Raw genomic sequence first — 22371 nt, forward strand, 5'->3', positions numbered from 1 at the left:
ATGCAAATATAAGAAGACCTCACAGTTTCCTCCGGGGACAATGAGTGGGGACTTATCTTCCTTTGATGGAACTGAAAGGCCTATGAACTTCCCCAAATAAAGAGGGGAGGGGCTCCAAAGCAAACAGCAGCCTCTACTTCTAGAAAGCAAAACTAAAAGTCACCCCCAAAGTTAACAATTCCATTACTGAAATTTAAAGCAAACAAAACCCCTATTTACCAGATATTCTACTGTATCCGATGTCCTGTGTTAGTTTTTTTTTTTTTTGAACAAAGTTTTTTAAACGTTTGGAAGACATTAGAAGTTTAAAGTCTAGTAGAGGAAGAAAGAGTAATAAGGAAACAAAACCGGAGGGCGCAGGATAGAGCTCCCTTGTGTGGTATCAGAAGGCAGCCCTGGGAAATGGAAGGAAAGAGAGATTGGGTGAGGGAACATTGGGTTGGGGCACCCTAGAGGCTTCTTGGAAAAATGAAATTTGAACCAGACCTGAAAGGATGACTCTGCTTTGGAAAAGCAGAAGGGAGAACATTCAAGTACAGTGTCTTGACCTGTAATGGCCAGGAGGTGTGGATGAACATGTTGTGTTTGTGAGAAGGTGAGGGGACCCAGAAGGCAGCACCAGGTGTCTTCACTCCCTTTCACTAGCTGGGATAGAAGAGACTTCATCTCCTGTGGCAACGCTGTTCAATTGCTGTGGCTGCTTGGAGTGCTGTGCTGAGAACAGTGTTAAGGACACGCAGTGCCCAGCAGGGAAGAGTGCTGTCATTGATTAGTGATGTCTGCTGTGGGTATGGGAGGGGAGAGGAGTAACATGTGTTTCAAGAACATGCCAGTTTTTCCCTAGACACTGTTTGGCGCATATTCCAAAGGACTTCCAGTATGGGGATAATTTTATTCCTTTTTCCTCTCTTGAATTACAATCAATAAATGCTGAGAGCAATGTCTGTGACTTTAAACGTTATCACCTCTCTGCCAATTTCTCAACTCCAACTGTGCCAATTCCCCTTTGTCGCTTTTCAGGCTGCTCAGAGAAGTTAGGGTCTTTGTCTCTGCTGCCCAGGTGCAGGAGGGAGCAGTCTTTCAACTAGGCACAAATAACAACATTGGCTCAAGAGAAGACTTTGAAGGCACTGAAGAGGGGAAGAGAACAGGGGAAATTCCAGCCACGGACACTTGCTAATACTCATGTGAGTGTGTTATTACATAATGTGTGGCACTGGTCTTGTATTGCCTCATGTCCCCAAGTCTTATCTCTCTATCAAGGTTGTAAGTCCCTTGAGGTCAGAGGCTGTGCTGTCTTTATCTTAGGCACTTGGAGGGACAGGAACTGAGTTTGTGCTATTTGTGTCTCTACAGTTCTTTGCAAATAGTGGATGCTGTATCCTTCACAGTGACAGACGCTTATGACTTTTAAATTGCTTTGGGAGTCCTGCTGATGCCTTGTTTGCTTTAAAAGAAAAACAGAAAGAGGAGTGGAAGGGGAAGATTATGAAATTAACCTGTGGTCCTTGAGTCAGAGCAACTGGCAGAATAGAACAATGTGCCATTCACATCACCCCTTTCTGGGCTTTTTCTTAGGGCCTGAGCCTCCTCTCAATTCACAGGACCTTCTCTTGAGGGTGGAGGAGGATTGTGGGTGGACAAAGAACTGACTGGATAGGGCACCTTCATAAATGTTTTTCCTGAAGCCTACAGAATGGCATTTTTCTGTTTGTGTTGAAGTTGTCCAACCGGTATTTTCAAACAATGGATTTCCGGAATATTGGAGCCTGGAGGGTGACTTTTCAGAAGATAGGCTCCGATCTTTGATCCATTTAAAAAACTGCACACTGGTAGGAAGACTGCATCACTGCAGCAAGAAAGTAACCTGGCACACATGGTAAGAAGTTGCTGGGGTGAGTTCACGTTGTGACATTAATGATGAAGTTATAAGGTACAATTGTGGAAGGAGCAAGGGTGCTGAGCGCTACATCAGGTCACAGAGAGCAAATGAATTAGACATATAGAGTGCAAAGTGGAAGGCCAGGTTAGTCCAAGTGCAAATGCTTTGCAAAATTAGAAAATAGTCTTGAAAGTACAGTACACCTTGACATTAGATGGGAGATGACATCCATAGAATGTTTATAGATATCATTATGTGGGTTTTTGACTTTGCAGCTTCTTAAATGATCAATATTTAAATCTTTGGTGAAATAATATTATAGCAAATAAGACTGGAAAAACTCTCCTTACTTTCAGGTTTTGCATTATAGGTATTTTCCCAGGAGGACTGAATGATGAGTAGAGGGCTTAAGCAAGTCATTCAGCCATTGGAATTTAGAGCTTAAAGGGAACACTAGGGTATGAGCTAATCCTACCCGCTTTGGGTTGTAGATGAGAACAATGAGACTCAAATGGCTAAATGGCTTGAGTTAGTGGCCACACTTGGCTTAGGACTCAGCATTCCTGATTCCAGGTCTAGGCACTGTCCACCCCACCTCCCTGACCTCCGGGTGAATAGGAGCTCAGCTGATTTTGGTTCCTCTGAAGCCTTTAATGGAGCCCTGGCTATTGCTGTGCTCTGAAATGTAATCTCACTGAATTCCAGTTCCCACACTATCTATACAATGACGACAGCATTAGACAACTTGCTTACCTTGAAGGAGAGTTAAGCATGGAAAAAGAGAACATGTCTAAAATCACAGTGAGAGGCTCACTGCAGGAGAGGTGATAGGCAATGTGGAGCTATACTAGTTTTAGTGGTGTGTGGAGATTAAATGTATAGCCTCTGGGCAGGTCACTTCACCTGTTGGTCCCTCAGTTTCCTCATCAGTGAAATGGTGCTAATAATAGAACCGACTTTATTGGGTTCTTGTAAGGATCAAATGAATTAAAACACACACACACACACACACACACACACACACACACACACACACACCCCTCTTAGAAGAGTGCCTAGTATATAATAAGCACACAAAAGGACTCTTGCTAATACTGATGTGAGTGTGTTATTACATAATGTGTGACGCCAGTCTTGCATTGCTTCATGTCCCCAAGCCTTATCTCCCTATCAAGGTTGGAAGTTCCTTGAGGTCAAGGACTGTGCTTCTTATCTCAGGGAGTTGGAGATACAGGAACTAGGTTGGCTTTTATCATGTAAGTCATAAGATGTCTTTTCAAATGAGGTTGGTTGTTGTAGCTATGATTATAACAGCAATAGAGTACTGGGCAACTCTCCTGTTATATACAGTAGCTCATTTCATGTCTCCAATGTCCGTATGAACTAGGTATTATAACTACCCGCAGTTGTGGATGCTGCTGGTGCTCCACACCTCATCCCCTCAGCCTGGGTGATCAGTTTTCCCCTCATGAAGGGTTCCCACCTCAAGTGCCTGCTGAGTCTCCCAACTTTCCTTCTTTAGGGTTTTCTCCTAAGCTGTGGAAGTCTGTTCAGCCAGGAAATGCAAGACAGCAAATGTTTCCTCTACTAATGAGTGACAAGAGCCTTCTGTCTTTCCAATGCCCAGCATTGAGGTGCATTCTATACCAGGACATCTCAAACTTGAATGTGCACAGGATCTCCTGGTGCAAATTATTGTACGGGAAGTCTGGGGTGGGGACTAGACTCTGCTTTTCTAACATGCTGCCAGCTAATGCGGAGGCTGGCCCATGGCCCACATTTTCAGTAGGAAGGTTCTACGGAATTTTCTTTGAAGGTCCTCAGGGGTTTGAATCAGAATTGCCCACAGTGAGACCCAGCTCAATAGCACACTCTTTATTGATCTTCCCTCCTTCCTTGTCCACTACCTTTCTCTGGCTTCCTAAGATCACCTTTCAAATAAATCACCTGCTGCCACCCAAGTCCTTGTTCAGACTTGGCTTTTGGGAGTACCCACAGCAAGACACTCTCCTTTACAGAGGAGGGTCATTGATTCAGGTCACACAGTTCCTAAAGAACTAGGACTCCAGCATGAGTCCGACCTCCTAGCTCTTTGTACTGCACCTCATTGCTCTATAGTAATCTATGACTGCTTTGAGTTTTGAGTCCAGTTTTAGGAATGAAAACCCAAATAACAATGGCTTAAATACAATAGGAATTCTTTTTTATCATATGAGAAGAAATCTTTAGGTATTCAGTTTGTGATACTGATTTGGTAACTCGGGGATTTTAAGATGAGAGCTCTGTGAGTCTCTTGACATTTTCCTTGCGGCTGTGAAAGGGCTGCCATGCCTCCAGCCACCATCTCTGGATTTCATGAAGGAGGATAGTGGAAGACTGAAAGGCAAAAAGGTGCATGACAGCTGATAATGCCTTCTCCTCCCTTTCAGGAACTTTCTTTGCAGCCCTGCCTAAAACCTTCCACATATGTTTCAAAGGTGAGAACTGTCATGTGGCCGTTGCAATCTATAAACAGCTTTGGGAAAAGGTAGTTCTGAATGACTGTTATGTTGCTGCCTCAACACAATCACTCTAGCTGGTCACTCCCTTAGGACATTAATGGAGGGTTTAAGGAGTTGTTTTTGAAGGGTTTTATGTGATTTTTCCAAAGCTCTCTTTGGTCAAGTGTGGCATGTGATGGAAGTGGTAGTGGCAGATCGGGTAGGGCGCTGCATTCCTGTTCCGGGCGCCTCACTCCCTGGTACCATTAAGGGGTGAGATCTGGCCTAGAGGATTTTTTTTGGGGTGGGGTGGAACACACAGTGGGGCTTTAACTCCAGGCTGGGTTGGCTTTCTCCCAAAGTATAAAAACTCAAAGACAGTTTATGACCCCTGGGACTAATTTCCTTCTAAAGACCCCCATCTGGTAATCAGGAGAAATTAATATTCTTTCTATTAACATAACCTTAACCCTATTTATAACAGACTAATAGCAGTGGCCTTATTATGCCAAGAGGGCATCAGTCCCCTTCCTGCCTGGTTATGATTCAAAGCTTTCTAACATTGACTCACAGCGAAGGACACCCAGCTCAAGAGGTTTCTCCCTGATGTGCAGTTTCTCATTCCCCAGCACATTCTTCTATTGGAGTCCGTATATCAGCCAGACAGATATTAGGTTTTTAAGCAGGTATCTTTCCACTGGCTCGTGAGCTTCTGCGGTATCGTGACTTAATTCTTATTCTTCCAAATGCCTGCAATTAATTGACTGGAGATACAGCAGTGACATAACCCAGTTTCCTTTTCTCCTAGAACTTGGAATCTTTTACTCAAAGCAGGTACTTAAAAACTCCAAGTTCTCCTGGAACTTGGACTCTTTTACTTAAAGTAGGTACTGTGTGTTGAATTGAATTAGTCATTCAAAGAATGATAAAAATTTAAATACAGAAAAGTCCTTGAAGATGTTTTTCCTCCAGACTTTAAGATCAGGCAGCTTGGGTCTATCACTGTAATTCATTGTGTAAATATAAACACACAGACTCGTCTCTTTGTCTTCGGTTTCCACACTTGTAAAATGGAGCTGATAATCCTGCTAGAGTGTTGAGTACTTACTACGTGCCAGGCACTGTTCTAATTATACGTGTATTAACTAATTTCTTATCATTGAGTTCTTACCAAATGGAAGTGAATTAATACATGAAAAATGCTTGGCATGGTATCTGGCACATGACAAGCCTTCATATATATTAGCAGCTGTTATTATAATCAGTTCTCAATTCTTGCCCAAGGTTAATGTTGGTTTTGAGGTCTGTTTGCAAAATCTATTTTCTTCTTCTTTTAAAATGTAGGGGAGTGTTTGTTCATGTTCCAGGCTTTCAGCACCTCTGCGCACCCATATCTATATTCCTGGGCTATCTGCTTTAAATTGTCCTCTGATTCTGTATCCTGCTCCCCATATGAAAATATTTCCTTTTCTTGCTTGTGGTGGCAGTGGCAAAAGGAGTAGTACAGGTTTTGCAATGCCCTTAAAATTTCAGTCTATCTTCATAGCCTTACTGATACTTTCTTTTCTTCCATATACCACCACCAAAAAAAAAGAAAAAAGAAAAAAGAAAAGAAAAATCTATAAGTTGTAAGAACTGAGTAGAAGGAGGTCATTGTCACAATACACTACATTTATAAAGTGCTTTGGAGCTTACAAAGACCTTTCACCTATCTCTTCTCACTTGAATCGCCTGGCAGCCCCAGGTGGTCCTCATCAGAATCCTTGTGATAGAATTTGCCAGTAAGTTTTAAAGTCACTTTCAAAGAGTAGGGCCACTGCCATAGACAGTCATCTGGTGGATTCTTAGTTTAGATCCTGTAGTAAGCTTGAAAATTGTCACTCTGAGTAACTGAAGGTAGACAGAGTCTGGGACAATTAGCTTCCTGAGGGGAGGAATGGTGTCATTCATGGAACATCCCCAGGGCCTGGATCAATAAACTCTTGCTCAATGAGTCAGTGAATAAATGGTGAGAAAAAAACGTTAACATTTCCTTATTTGAATAGCCACAACCAAAGTTATTCAAATTTTGAAAGTTTAAACTTTTCAGTTCTCAGTGAATTGTCCATTGTAGTAATAACCAGTCACAAACTTGGAAACTCTTAAGCCTCCTTCTTCAGGGGATTGAAGTGTTTATGTGGGGTGGGAAGAGAGCGCTTTAGTTGAGGCAGATCCTTGGCTGGGGTCTTTGAAAATCGGAGTGCATTTTTCAAACTTTACCTACAGAGGACTGACCAAGAAAGAGTACTTGCCTATGAGACATTCAATGGGAGCCAATACATGAGCTAAATGAAGCCACAGAGCCAAAGATCCCCACATGCTTGTGTTTAAAGGCAGAGGGCAGACTTCCTGGGTATCCAACTTTGGAATTCTTCCACTGTGTGATGTTTTACATTTGACCCAGTTTCCTGGGCAGTCTCTTAATGGTTCTTTGGGATAGAGAGGGAAGGAAGGTTCTGGGAGAATTTTGAGAGTCTGATGACAGCTATTCACTCGCTCTAGAAAAATGCACACATACACATATGGACAGCTCTGCTCCTCCACATCAGAGGACCTAGTAAAATACCTCCTGTCTCTCCCCATGCTTCCCCCAAAAAAGAGTTGAATTGTCTGTGTTTCTAAATGTTTTTAAATATGTTCCATTTTCCCCCGCTTTGTCCTCTTTCTGAGAACAATGGTCACTCCACTGTCCAAATTACTCTTTGTACTATCTTGGGCTGTCTTCAGTTCAGCACTTGGGTAGTCAGTTCTGACAGCTGCTGGAGAACAGGGAGCTCACCCTCACTCCAGTCACTCCATTATCTGGGAACCACCTATTGATCGTCCGCTCTCCACGGAACAGGACATATTCCTTAGCTTTGGCTACATCCCTGAAGGCATAAAAAAAGAGGTGAGGTTGATGCTGGGATAGTTTGCTGAGAGGATTTAAAAAGTCAGTCGTGATATTTTTGGGGAGGATGGGGCCAGGAAAGAGGAGAAAGAGAGGTGAATTACAGGCATACTTTGTTTTATGGCACTTTGCTTTATTGCCCTTTGAAGCAATTGCGTTTTTTACAAATTGAAGGCCTGTGCAACCCTGATCGAACAAGTCTGTTGGTGCGATTTTCTCAGCAACATGTGCTCACTGCAATCTTTGTGTCGCAGTTTGGTAATCTTCACCATATTTCAAACTGTTTCATTATTATTATATCTGTTATGATGATCTGTGATCAGCGATCTTTGATGTTACCATTGGAATTGTCTTGGACTGTGCCCACATAAGATGATGAACTTAATTCGTAAATGTATGTGTTCTGACTACTCCACCAACCAGCCATTCCTCCATCTCTCTCCCTCTCCTTGGACCTTCCTATTTCCTGAAAAACAACAATATTGAAATTAGACCAATTAATTTTTCTACAGCATCCTTTAGGTATTCGAGTGAAAGAAAGGCAGAGTCACTTGACACTCACTTTAAATCAAAAGTTATAAATAATTAATATTAGGGAGGAAGGCATGTAGAAAGCCGAAATAGGCTGAAAGTTAGGCTTTTGCACCAAACAATTAGCCAAGTTGTGAATGCAAAGGAGAAGTTCTTAAAGGAAATTAACAGTGCTACTCCAGTGAACACATGAATGATATGAAAGCGAAACGGTCCCATTGCTGATGTGAAGAAAGTTTGGGTGGTCTGCATAGAAGGTCAAACCGGCCACAACATTCCCTTAAGCCAAAGCTTAATCCAGAGGAAGGCCCTAACTCTCTCCAATTTTATTAAAGCTGAGAGAGGTGAGGAAGCTACAGAAAAAAAAGTTTGAAGATAGCAGAGGTTTGTCCATGAAGTGTATGGAAAGAAACCATTTCTATGACATGAAAGTGGAAGGTGAAACAGCAATGCTGATGGAGAAGCTGCAGCAAACCATCTAGAAGACCTAACTAAGACAAATGATGAAGGTGGCTACGCTAAACAACAGAATTTCAAAGTAGATAAAACAGCCTTGTTTGTATTGGGAGAAGATGACATATAGGACTTTCTTAGCTAGAAAGAAGTTGATGCCTGGCTTCAAAGCTTCAAAGGACAGGTTGACTCTCTTGTTAGGGGCTAATACAGCTGGTGACTTTAAATTTAAGCCAATGTTTATTTATAATTTCAAAATCCTGAGGTTTTTTAAAGAATTATGCTAAATCTACTCTGCTTATACTCTATTCATGGAACAACAAAGCTTAGATGACAACACACCTGTTTACAGCAGGATTTACTAAATATTTTAAGCCCACTGTTGAGACTGACTCCTCAGAAAAAAATATTCCTTTCAAAATAGTCATTGACAATACACCTGGTCACCCGAGAGCTCTAATGGAGATGTACAAGGAGGTTAATGTTGTTTTCATTCCTGCTGACACAACATCTATTCGGCACCCCAGGGTTTAAGGAGTAATTCTGATGTTCAAGTCTTATTATTTAAGAAACACATTTTAGGGCCGGGCGCGGTGGCTCAAGCCTGTAATCCCAGCACTTTGGGAGGCCGAGACGGGCGGATCACGAGGTCAGGAGATCGAGACCATCCTGGCGAACACGGTGAAACCCCGTCTCTACTAAAAAAATACAAAAAACTAGCCGGGCGAGGTGGCGGGCGCCTGTAGTCCCAGCTACTCGGGAGGCTGAGGCAGGAGAATGGCGTAAACCCGGGAGGCGGAGCTTGCAGTGAGCTGAGATCCGGCCACTGCGCTCCAGCCCCGGCGACAGAGCGAGACTCCGTCTCAAAAAAAAAAAAAAAAAAAAAAAAAGAAACACATTTTATAAGGCTAGAACTGCCATAGATAGTGATTTTTCTGATGGATCTGGGCTAAGTAAAATTCTTTCTGGAAAGGATTCGACATTCTAGATGCTACTAAACACACTTATGATTCATGGGAGGAGGTCAAAATATCAACATGAACAGGAGTTTGGAAGAAATTGATTGCAACTCTCATGGTTGCCTTTGAGGGGCTCAAGACTTTAGTGGAGGAAGTAGCCACATGTTAGGCGGAAATAGCAAAAGAATTAGAACGAGAAGTAGAGCCAGAAGATGTGACTGCGTTCCTGCAATCTCACGATAAAACTTGAATAGATGAGGAGTTGCTTTCTTATGGTTGAGTATGGAAAGTGGTTTCTTGAGATGGAATCTATTCCTGCTGAATATGCTGTGAATATTGTTGATCTGACAACAAAAGATTTAAAATGTTATGTAAATTTGGTTGATAAGGCAGTGGAAGGGTTTGAGAGGATTGACTCCAGTTTTGAAAGAAGTTCTACGGTAGTAAAATGCTATCAAACAGGAATGCATGCTACAAGGAAATCTTTCATGAAAGAAAGAGTCCATTAATGTGGCAAACTTTACTGTTGTTTTATTTTAAGAAATCACCGCAGGCCTCCCAACCTTCAGCAACTGCCACCCTGATCAGTCAGCAGCCAGAAACACTGAGGAAAGACCTTCCACCAGCAAAAAGATTGTGACTTGCTGAAGGCTCAGATGATTGTCAGAATTTTTTAGCAATGAAGTATTTTTAAATTAAGATATGCACCATTTTTAGATGTAATGCTGTGGTACACCTAATAGACTACATTATAGTGTACACATAACTTTTATATGCACAAGGAAACAAAAAATTCATATGGCTTGCTTTAGCATTATTTGCTTTATTGAAGTGGCCTGGAACCAAAAATAAATGATTGATGGTTAATGATGTCACTGTGTTTTCTCTCAGATTGTCCTTGCAGGAGATGAGTAATCAAAGGTTCTTGACTTCCATCAAACTCTTCCCTTTCCTGATCCTCGTCTTAATTCTTCTATAGTAATCTACCAGGTTATTTTGCTTATACGTATTCCCAAATGTGTGTATTTTTGGCCAGTAGGGACATGACATGAGGCGTACTCTGATTACTTCCCTTCTGCTGGGTCAGTTATATGAGTTTTCCCAGATGAGCTTTTTCCACTCTGAGCTATTGATTGGCTGCCTTTGCTATAGGCTCAGTGATCAAATTTCCTGTTGCTGAGAGAGAGACAGAGGAAGAAAGGAAGAAAGAAAGGAAGAAGAGTAGTTGGTAGAGGCCTTGAGACACGTGGAGTCATCCCCTTAGTTCATTTACCTTTATAAAAATAACGTGAAGGCCTACAGGCCAAATCAATAGATGCACCCACATTTGCAATGCAAGTATAATTCTAGTGAAAAAAATCACACTAGAATATTCATTTAGGCAATGCTTACTAGGATCCACCTTTATTTAGCAAGGTGTTGTGCTTAGTAGAAGAAAGCAAGCTGTTGAAAATATTCACTGGCTGGGTGCGGTGGCTCGTGCCTGTAATCCCAGCACTTTGAGAGGCCAAGGCAGACAGATCACCTGAGGTCAGCAGTTCGAGACCAGCCTGGCTAACATGGTGAATCTCCATCTCTACTAAAAATACAAAAATTAGCTGGATATGGTGGCACACACCTGTAATCCTAGGTACTTGGGAGGCTGAGGCAAGAGAATCACTTGAACCCAGGAGGCGAAGGTTGCAGTGAGCCAAGATAGCGCCACTGCACTCAAGCCTGGGTGACAGAGTGAGACTCTATCTCAAAAGGAAACGTTCACTGTTAGCTTCTGTGTTATTGCTCTGTGGAGAGACCCGCAAATGCTCTCAGGCTTCCTTCTTCCTTCCAGAGGACCGAGGCTCCAGATCCCTTTCGATTTATATCTAACCTCTACACTTGAACTGCCTGCTTGTGCCGGAGGATCAATTTTGAATCCATACCTTCAACTCTTTCTGTCACAGGAGTGTTTTATTTTCCCGGCATGTTTTTCAGTTCACTTGCTTGAGTCAATGATAGCCGTTCGTCAGCCATTTCCAATTTTACTTTGCCATTACACCGTAGTAGAAATGCCACACTTCTGGTTATTTTTACAAGTATCACCTTAATACTCAAAATGCCCTCTGAAGTTTATTGAGGCACTCAGGGTCAAAAATGTGAGCTCGAGTTTTTGTTGGGCTTGACCTATTGACCCAGGAGAGCAGCTGGTGTGGTTCCTACAGTTGCCCTCTGCGTGTGGAGCCTTTTACCCACAGGAGCTGCCTTTGATGGACTTTTCTGGGAGGAGGGCTATTCCCGAATGGATTTGTCTCTGAAGGCCCCACCAGGTCTGGCAGAGAAAACAATGATAAGGAGAAGGCAAACAGAGAGCTGAAGGATTGCTTCACAAGAACGGCAAGAACAACTACAATGAGGAAAATCGCTTTGAAGTGAAGCGAACCCCTGAACTTTCTCAGTTATTCTAACAATCAGAGGGAAGGGTGGAGGAGCACAGCGGTGGAAGAGATGGCAGTGCCTTTGGGCAGCGCTGACTGTGGGCCTTTGCTAGGGGTTACGCAGTGAGTGCCAGGTGTCCTGCAGCTCAGAATCCTCTCCTCCATCCTCTGAGTTCTATTCAAATGTCCACCAAAGCACTTACTGGCTGATCCCATTAGGCTGAGTTAATTTACTTCCCCTGGTTAGAGAGATCCTCAAAGATAAGGACCTCCTCCTATTTGTCGCTGAATCCCCAGGGCCTGGCCTAATGTGGGACCCAATAAACATCGGTAAATGCTGCTGTGGCATCCTGCACCCACCACTATCTCAGTACTCTCATGCCGTATTGCGAATTCTCTTTACTTCTCTGCTCCCCTCCCCCGCCCTGCTCTGTGAGAACTCAGGTGGCTGGGGTCCATTTCTTTCTTTTTCTTTTTTTGAGACTCGTCTGTTGCCCAGGCTGGAGTGCAGTGGCTCAATCTCAGCTCACTGCAACCTCCACCTCCTGGGTTCAAGTGATTCTTCTGCCTTAGCCTCCTGAGTAGCTGGGACTACAGCTACTACAGTGTGTGCTACCATGCCTGGCTAATTTTTGTAGTTTTAGTAGAGATGGGGTTTCACCATATTGGCCAGGCTGGTCTTGAATTCATGATCTGCCCATCTTGGTCTCCCAAAATGCTGGGATTACAGGCATGAGCCACTGAGCCTGGCCTGGGGTCCATTTCTTAACACCTTTGCATTCCCAGAAACTTGAGGAGGGCATGGGAGGCTGTCATCTGTGTGTGCAAAGTATACAGGAGGCCTCAACTGAATAAGACGGTCGTCCGGGCTCTTTCTCCCACCTTACTGACACCTGATGGGAGTCACCATTCCTTTGGCCTGTAAAGTCACCTTTACTGCTATGAAACTGCCTATAAAAAGTTGGAACCCGCCGGGCGCGGTGGCTCACGCCTGTAATCCCAGCACTTTGGGAGGCCGAGGTGGGCGGATCATGAGGTCAGGAGTTTGAGATCAGCCTGACCAACATGATGAAACCCTGTCTCTACTAAAAATACAAAAATTAGCCGGACGTGGTGACACGCACCTGTAATCCCAGCTACTTAGGAGGCTGAGGCAGGAGAATCGCTTGAACCAGGGAGGTGGAAGTTGCAGCGAGCTGAGATCGAGCCACTGCACTCCAGCCTGGGTGACAGAGTGAGACTCCGTCTCAAACAAACAAACAACAAACAAACAAACAAACAAAAAAGTTGGAACCCAGGCAGCTATTATAGATGCCTCTGGTGAGGTGAACGGAAGAAATAGTTAAGCGTTACAAGGCCTGAGTTCTAGTTCTCCACTAATTAACTGTGTGACCTTGGGTACAGGAGTTACTCATAGAACATGGTGACAATAACACCCATGATATATACTTCATAGAATTTTTATTTTTTATATTTTTAGTGGTTTTTAAGGAAATAGAAAAGTAATGCATACTTATGGTAAGAAGTCATACATTATATATCATGGGTTTTCTTATTATAATGTTTTGCTGGGGCCAAGTCCTCTGCTCCTTAGATTTCCTGTTAGATATAAAAGTGAGCCTGAAGACCTGACTGATTCTTTGTGGAGGAAACTTTCGATCTTGTGCCTGCTCTCTATCCAACTCCCTGCTATTCAAACTGCTTCTTGAAGTCTTGACTTCTTCAGCTGTAGTTTAAAGAAAGTTCTTCCCCTTCCAGACTAGCTGTAGGGGAGCACAGCTTTTGCATAGAATTCAAGGTGGGGGGCTTCAGAGAGATGGCAAGGGAGGGCAGCTCTGTGCCCGCTCAGCACTCCCTGGCAGGAGGCCCGTGATGTGACATCCCAGGGACCCTGGGTGTGTGTTTGTTTGCTCTTGGTTTCTAGGCTTCAGTGGGGGTTATTATCTTATTGTTTCCTGTTCCCTTGGCCTCACGTCAATTCTGCCCGATGCCCACACCTTCGAGGTCTCTGTTTTGACACGCGGTTTGTGGCTGGGAACCCCACAGTGTCCTGAAAACATTTGCTCGATCTGTCGGGGACATCCTTCTCCTTTTTAGTGAAACAGTGCCTTCCAGAGAACAAGGGCTTGAGGCCTTTGGACCTTTCCAGCAGTGTCAAATTTAGATTCCAAATGTCAAACTTGCCGTGGCTTCATCCTTGACTTCTCTTTCTTGAGAATCTATGCTCTTTGGCTAACAGCTAAGGGCCGTTAGCTGCCTGCTCTCACAGTTGTTGTCTGTGGAAATTTGAAATCAGCTGTGAAGTGTGTGCCTGGTAATGAACACGGTACAGCTTTGCAAGCACTGTAGCTCATGGTGAAGTATTGCAGGCAGATTGGACAGGGATTCAGGAGAATGCTGAGCTTAACTTGGAGAGGGGTCTGTTTAGGATGTTAATCTGCATTTCCTGTCCTGGTAGGCCCAGCACAGAAGGCTTGGAAAATAGCCTGTGTTTGGCTTTGAATGCCAAACAGGTGCCGACACCGAGCCTTTTCCACAGCTGCCCTGGGACAACGCCTAAAGAACTGGCCATTAAAAGGAATCCCTGAGAGGGTGCTTCCCATCTTCTGGGGGTCCTAGCTCCTCTTCGGGAAATAGGTGAAAGCTATGAACATGCATCAGTGTGCTTACTGTTTTGCACTAGGGTCTTATTTTCATCTCAGGGAGACCCACTGGACCAAAGTCTCTAGCATCGTCCTAGCTTGCACACAAAATGGATCACACTGGTCATTTCCCTACCTTCGACACAGTGTCCGCTCTGCTGTGGACTGTGTTTGTGTACTTTGAGCAGTCTTGGTTAAATCTCAAAGCCAAATGCTCATCAGATGCAGGAAGCACCCAGTCACTCTGCAATGAGGAAAACTTAATATGGCTGTAAACATTTTATATGGGTCTTTACTACTGTTATTTAACTCTCACATTATTGTGCACCTGGGGAACTGTACTGTGCAGCTGGGTGGCAGATGGATGGGTCAGGAACAGGAAGGGACCATCAGGAGTTCAGTGTGTTTGGAAGCACACTAGCTTCGAAATCAGACAGATGCGGGCTTGACTCTTGACTCTGTCCTGTAAATCATCTGTCTTCTTGGAAACCTTACTCACCTCATCTGCAGAATGGGATCAACACAATATGAACTTCAGTAAGATGAAGATTCATTAAACAACGTGTGCAAAAACCTTCCTGGAGTGTCCCATCAGAGTTTATGTAGGAGTGCCCCGCTTGTGCAGGGCCTGTGGCTGGTCGGACATGGGCTGCCCTGGCTGCAGTGTTAGCCCTGGCGCCAGTGCTTCATGCAGCTCTTGTGCAGGTTTATTCTTCCTTATTTGAGTTTCCTACTTTCGTGCTCAAGGTCTGGCCATCCTGAGAAACGCTGATCTCCTTATATAGAGAGGATTTTGTGGCTCTGCTTGGGGCATGCGGGTTGCTATAGAGCAGATGTGGGTGTGCAGACTTCCCCCCCACCTTTTTTTTTTTTTTTCTTGGAGATTGCTGCGGCCAGGCCTCTCCTGTTCAGGGGAGGCAGCTGGCTGCACAGAAAGGTTTGGTATGGGAAGAGCTGGTGAAACCACCAGATCCATGTAGGGATTAGGCCCTAGACTTGCTATTTTCATGTGTTCCTCAAATGAGCTTAGGGCATAAAGGCACAATTTGGGAAAGCTCGTTTCTAAATACTTCCATCTGTGCTTTATATTGAGATATAAAGGTTAAAGGAAACTCTAAAGAAAAACTAAATTCATAAAACAGATAAATCAAGTGTTTTATTTTCTAACTACCTACTTACCTACCTACCTACCTACCTACTATAGATAGTAATAGATGCTCTCCATATCCAGAAGGATGTTTGTTTATATACATCCCTTATTATGGAGAGAAAAACCATCCTTCATCTCCTCAATCTGTCAATTTGTCCATCTATTCATCCTTCCATTTATCCATCCATCCATCCATCCATCCATCCATCCATCCATCCATCCATCCATCCATCCATCCATTTTTCCATCCATCCATCCATCCACCCACCCATCCACCCACCCACCCACCCACCCACCCATCCATCCACCCATCCATCATGCCTACTATATTCAAGGTACTGCGAGGACTAAAAGATTTTAAGTATCATGGTTAACTTTTGTGTGGACCCAGGTTAGGGTAGTGCTTGAGTCCTTAGGTTTTGGAGTCCAACAGACAACCTTGGGTTCATAGTCCTACTCTTAATTCACTGAGAAAGCTTCAGTAGATTATTTACTGATTGAAACTCCAGTTTCCTCATGAAAAAAAAGGAGAATAAGAAAATCCTCTGTGAGGAGCAAATGAAATAATACATGTGAAGCAAATTGCCTTGGTTTGGGTGTGTATTAAATCCTCATAAAAGTAACTGGCACAATGTGTGACTATAATGAATGCTCACTAAATAGAATATAATTGCATAATTGGTCTACTGGCAAAGACAAAGCACCTCTGAAATGTTTCCATATTATTTCATTTGTAAACATTTAAAGTACTTGCAAGTTTCAGGCATACACTGTGTGCATGCATATGTGCATTCATGCTTTGTGAGTGTTTGTGTATGTGTGTGTGTGTGTGTGTGCATGTGTACATCAAGGAATACATACTCAATGGGGAAAACTTGCCCTACATGTTTTGGTGACAAATTCTTGATTGAGATTTCCAAGTGGCAATTTTAGAAGGTATTGTCTTCCTTCCCAACACCAGTTTTAAAATATGTAAGTCATTTGGGGATGTGTATTTCAATTGTGTTCTTTATATATTCTTTGTTTTTAGTAGTTCCTTTTGTTTTCTTGGTTGATACCATTTCTTGGTAAAGAATCTTGTCTTTTCATTGGTGTAGGTAAGGACTTCGTGACCAAAAACTCGAAAGCAAACGCAAAAAAACCAAAGATAAATAGATGGGACTTAATTAAACTAAAAAGCTTCTGCACAGCAAAAGAAATAATCAACAGAGTAAACAGGCAACCCATGGAGTGGGAGAAATCTTCACAACCTATACATGTGACAAAAGACTAATATCCAGAATCTACAAGGAACTCAAACAAATCAGTAAGAAGAAAACCAAACAATCCCATCAAAAAGTGGGCTAAGGGCATGAATAGACATTTCTCAAAGGAAGATACACAAATATCCAACAAACATGGAAAATGTTCATCATCACTAATCATCAGGGAAATGCAAATCAAAACCAAAATGCCGTACTACCTTACTCCTGCAAGAATGGCCATACTCAAAAAAGCAAAAAATAGGCCGGGCGCGGTGGCTCAAGCCTGTAATCCCAGCACTTTGGGAGGCCGAGACGGGCGGATCACGAGGTCAGGAGATCGAGACCATCCTGGCTAACACAGTGAAACCCCGTCTCTACTAAAAATACAAAAAAAAATTAGCCGGGCGTGGTGGCGGCGCCTGTAGTCCCAGCTACTCGGGAGGCTGAGGCAGGAGAATGGCGGGAACCCGGGAGGCGGAGCTTGCAGTGAGCTGAGATCCGGCCACTGCACTCCAGCCTGGGTGACAGAGCGAGACTCCGTCTCAAAAAGAAAAAAAAAAAAAAAAAAAAAGCAAAAAATAACAGATGTCGGTGTGGATGTGGTGAAAAGACAACACTTTCACACTGCTAGTGGGAATGTAAATTAGTACAACCACTATGCAAACAGTGTGGAGATTCCTTAAAGAACTAAAAGTAGAACTACCATTTGATCCAGTAATCCCACTACTGGGTGTCTATCCAGAGAAAAAGAAGTCATTACATGAAAAAGATACTTGCACACACATGTTTAGAGCAGCGCAATTTGCAATTGCAAAAATATGAAACCAGTCAAATGCCCATCAATCAACGAATGGATAAAGAAATTGTGGTATATATATACCATGGAGTACTACTCAACCACAAAAAGGAATGAAATAATGGCATTCGCAACAACCTGCGTGGGATTGGAGACCATTATTCTAAGTGAAGTAACTCAGCAATGGAAAACCAAACATCTTATGTTCTCACTCATAAATGGGAGCTATGAGGATGCAAAAGCATAAGAATGATACAGTGGACTTTGGGGACTCTGGGGAAACGGTGGGAGAGGGTGAGAGACAAAAGACTACACATTGGGTACAGTGTACACTGCTCAGGTGACGGGTTCACCAAAATCTCAGAAATCACCACTAAGGAACTTATCCATGTAACCAAATACAACTTGTTCCCCCAAAACCTATTGAAATTTAAACAAAAATCATTCCATTAAAAAAAAAAAAACTTGTCTTTTGTGCCTGAATTGTCAATGATTATGGCTATTAATCGTTTATTGCACTTAGATATTAGCCAAATATTCCTTCTCCATATTATTATTTCTCAAATATCCTTATTTCTATCATGGTTTTATTCAGACTCTCCACATTTCCTTCTTGTAAAGTCATTAAGAAAACGGTATTCAGGAAAATGATAAAAAGGAGATTTGACTTCTAGGCAGTTCGAGGAAGATTTTAATGTCTTGATAAAGGAGACTCTGGAAGAGACTCTGTCGTCAGTCAGAAACTGTTCTGTCTTCGAATAATCACTGCTGGAGGGAAGGTCCCAACTCTCATACCAAATATTTCCCATTTATTCTTACCAGGTTGGTTCTGACAGATACTTTATCTCAAGTGTCTTTGCAGCAAATCCTAAAGGCATATCTAGAAGATTATTTAATAACATCTGGAAGCACAGACAAGAGAGATGATAAAGGAAATAAAGCAATCCAAAGGAACTGAACAAGCCTGGGATGTGACATCCTAGACCTTGCCTAGGAGCAGATAATGGTGCTTTCACCCGACTGTGGGGAAAGGGATTAGGAAAAATAAGCTAGGAAACAGACCACCCAGGCTGAGAGGCTCATTCTTGTTTTACAATTTAAAGTGTAAAGGAAATCCAAATTAATTTCTTGGGATAGCATCACCTGCTTTGTGTCAGGGAACAAACAGTGAGTCAGAAGTGTCATATAAAACCCAATAGCAACGAGTTGATTCTGCACCGAGGTTTGCAGAATGGGAATGTGACTTCCCTGGCTCCAGGACTTGATTCTGCACCGCGGTGCACAGAACGAGAATGCAACTTCCCTGGCTCCACGCATGTTGATGAGAGGCAGAACCAAAGACCGGGTTGGTGGTATCTATTGGAATCTTTCAGCCTCACTGATCAAAGTAGCTTGGCCATGTCCTTTTAAGTCATGGATGAGATGGAAAAGGGCCAGAGTTCAGGCGGGGGAGAAATATAGCTGGGTCAGAAGGAGTTTTATTGACAACTTAAGGAATAGCAACTCCTCTGGTACTCAATATGTAGGTGAAGCTAAAGAGGATATTGGGAATGTGTGCAGGAAGCCTCGTGCAAGAATGTTCACAGTGGCACTGCTTGTAATAATATAAACATTGGAATTAACTTAAATGTCCATCAAGCAGAGACTGGATAAATGTACCGGGGTGAACTTACTTAATGGAATAATAGACAGTAGTGACAGTGGAATAAACAAGAGCTACAAGTATTAACATGGATGGCTTTTCAACTGCACAATGCTCAGCAAAAGAGCAAACAGAAGAAAGAAAATGTGTGTATAAAGAAAAACGATGCATATCAAGTTTAAGAAAATGTGAAACCATACTATATATTGTGTATCCAATTGTGACTGGATATAGACATATATAGTACAAATGTTCTAAAATGCATGGGAAGAATAAAAACCAAATTCAGTTTAGTGGTTATATTTGGGGAGATGGAGAGGAGATGTGGCCAGGGAGGGGGTTACACAAGAGATGCCAATTGTATTAATGTTTTATCCTTTAATGTGGGCAGTAGGTACATAGGTGTTTCGCTATATTACTCTGTAGTTCTTTTGTAAGTCTGAAATATTTCACAAGAACTTATCATCCTCCTCCTATCCACACAGAATTTTTAAAGAATCTAGAAGATAGCGTTTCTGAGGAAGGAAAATGGGTATGTTGGAGTGTTACAAAGAGAGATAAAGTGATACAGAGTCTTGCAAGAGTAGGTGCTTAATATATGTATTTGCTGAAATTAATGAAGGTTGGGAAGGAAAGTAAACAGACCCAGAGAGTAATAGAGAAGCGGAATGAGATGAAAGGGCTCTGGGGAGAAGAACGTTTGGAACCAGTGATGTGTGGAAAATAGTAGCACACACAATAAAGCAAGGCGGGAGGATCTGTGAGTTGGATGGATGCTGAAAACCAGCCAAACGCCCCACTCCCTCAGCCTCAGAGCTTGGAAGGAGCTTCTGCTGTCTTGGGAATTCCTGGTGCCAGAATGTCATCTTCTAGGTGCTGCTTATCAGGATGCCGTAAATGTTTCCTTAAAAAAATTATTCTTGCAAACAGAAAGGGAGAAAGAAAATGTATTTGAGTTTATCCCTACAAGAAAGTCATCAAAAAATGATGATCAGCCTGACCTTTTTTGCTGAACTAGGAGAGTTCCTTTAGTTGTTTTTCATGAAGTTCGCAGTGTGATTTTTATTCTATTTTCTAGATCATATTTTCCTATGACCTACAAGGTGACATACAGTTTTGCTAAGGATGTGATCAGCATTCTGGTTTAATAATTGGCATACAATGGGTTTTTTGGAATTGCATCATATGTCTTCAGTATTATTATCTCTTTGCTTGGATGATTTATTCTCCTGGACTCTGAGAACACAAGTTGGGCTTTTAGAGTTAGCAGGCAGAAAAATGTTCATTTTTAAACCTGTTACTCCACAAAGTCTGCTGTGCCTTGAGCTCCTTTGATGTTGCTCAGTAGACACTGCGAACGTTTCAGACAAATTCATTTTTAACTGCTCACTGAGGGCTTTGTGATTATCATCTAGTCGTTGTTCTAACCATTGGGACAGACCTTTGCTGAACAATGTTGAATTAATCAGGCAGAACAGAGCCCGAATCTCCTCATTCCTTTTGTCTGTATGAACTGAGCCCTGGACTCAGAGCACGTAGAATTCTGGGGCTTAGGAAGCTTCTGCCTGTGCTTTATTTTGTTGTTTTATTCAATTAAAAATTAATTTTAGTTTGTTCTCTTTCTCTTCCATGGCTCAAACTATTAAAGATAGTTCTGAGGAAGGAAATGCAAAATAGCAAGAAATTGTTCTGCTTGCCAATGGCTCCAGCCCTCTTGCTTTCTAGGTTAAAAGGACTGTTTGGGGGAAATGAAGTCCTCTGTCCCTCTAATGACATTGTTTAGTTTTGCATCCTATTTTAGTTGGAGGGTGAAATGAACCAGATCTGTTTCTAGCCCGTCTGACTCTTTGATTCCAGATTGGGGCATCTTCAACAGGGTTTTATATCCTGTTGGAATGCAAGGCTATTTTAAGAAATCCCTACTGGATTGAGAAAAAGCACATAGTATAATTATGGTGACCAAACCATATGTCCCAGATTTTCCAGGATGTTCCCCAATTTCAAGTAATTTCAGTCTTTTCAATAAAGTGAGGGCATGCATTCTGTATGCATCAACATGCAGCCTGATAAAAGGTATCTTTGTGTATGTGAGTGTGTAAAATAAAAATAAATATATATAAGTAGATACATATTTTATATAAGTAAAAATATACATACACACTTTTTTGCTGTGTGTATTTATTTCAATGAAATCATTTTTAGGATCTTGTGGTTTCAGAATAGATGACCAGTAAGTATTGCAGAAATAACTGTCAAGGTCCTAACTAGCTGAGTGACCTTGAACAAGTCAGTTCCTGTCTCTGGATCTCATCAGTTCTTCACCATTCTAGCGCAGAGCAGGATCTCAGTAACGGTGCTGCTGAAAATCAAATGCCAAGCCCTTTCAGAATTCTCAGCTTTTGTCTTTACTTCTCCCTCTGTGTGTTCCATACTCCATGGCCTCATCCATTGTACTTGCCTCAGTCTTCATATTGTATGATCTTTTACTCTTATCTTGTAAGCTTCACTCCTGGGCTGCAAGTGGCTTGAGGGCTGGCATGGGTCTTCACATTTAAAAAATCTCTATGGTTTAGCACAGCGCCAGGCAGATATAAAAAAACAAACTGAAGGAAATACACCAAAAAGATGAGATAATAGATGACAATAAAAATGTATTCTTTATCCTTTTTCATATTTTCCATTATTATTATTATTATTTTTGAGACAGAGTCTCACTCTTGTCACTGAGGCTAGAGTGCAGTGGCGCAGTCTTGGCTCACTGCAACCCCTGCCTCCCAGGTTCGAGCAATTCTCCTGCCTCAGCCTCCCAAGTAGCTGGGATTACAGGCACCCGCCATCATGCCCAGCTAATTTTTGTATGTTTGTAGAGATGGGGTTTCACCATGATGGCCAGGTTGGTCTTGAACTCCTGACCTCAGGTGATCCACCTGCCTCGGCCTCCCAAATTGTTGGGATTACAGGCGTGAGCCACTGCGCCTGGCCCATTATTTTATTTTATTTTATTATATATATTTTTAATCATAAATAGTATTACTTAGAGAATGATAAAAATAAAAACAACAAGTGGTATTTTTTTTGGACACTCAGGATCGGAGAGGATCTGAGAAGCATGCTGTACATGTTTCCACCCCAAGACCAATGCAGCATCCTTGCCTTAGCTTCCAATGTGCAAGAACAGTTGGCTATTCCTAGGGCTCTCCCACAAGCCCCAGACACACTGTTGTGAGGGGCGGCCACGTGGGTGTCACAGCT

The 22371-nt window shown here is 42.5% G+C and overlaps 1 long non-coding RNA gene across 1 annotated transcript; it reads left to right on the forward strand.

Annotated features, from left to right (window-relative positions):
• Window positions 1-298: 298 nt before the first annotated feature.
• LOC123567891 (uncharacterized) lies at window positions 299-17255 on the forward strand. The gene is made up of 3 exons (XR_006691010.2): window positions 299-1187; window positions 1723-1879; window positions 16535-17255. It is a non-coding gene; the product is annotated as an uncharacterized lncRNA (long non-coding RNA).
• The last annotated feature ends 5116 nt before the right edge of the window (window positions 17256-22371 follow it).

The sequence above is a fragment of the Macaca fascicularis genome, chromosome 12 (assembly GCF_037993035.2).
Source record: "Macaca fascicularis isolate 582-1 chromosome 12, T2T-MFA8v1.1".
Taxonomy (NCBI): Eukaryota; Metazoa; Chordata; class Mammalia; order Primates; family Cercopithecidae; genus Macaca; species Macaca fascicularis.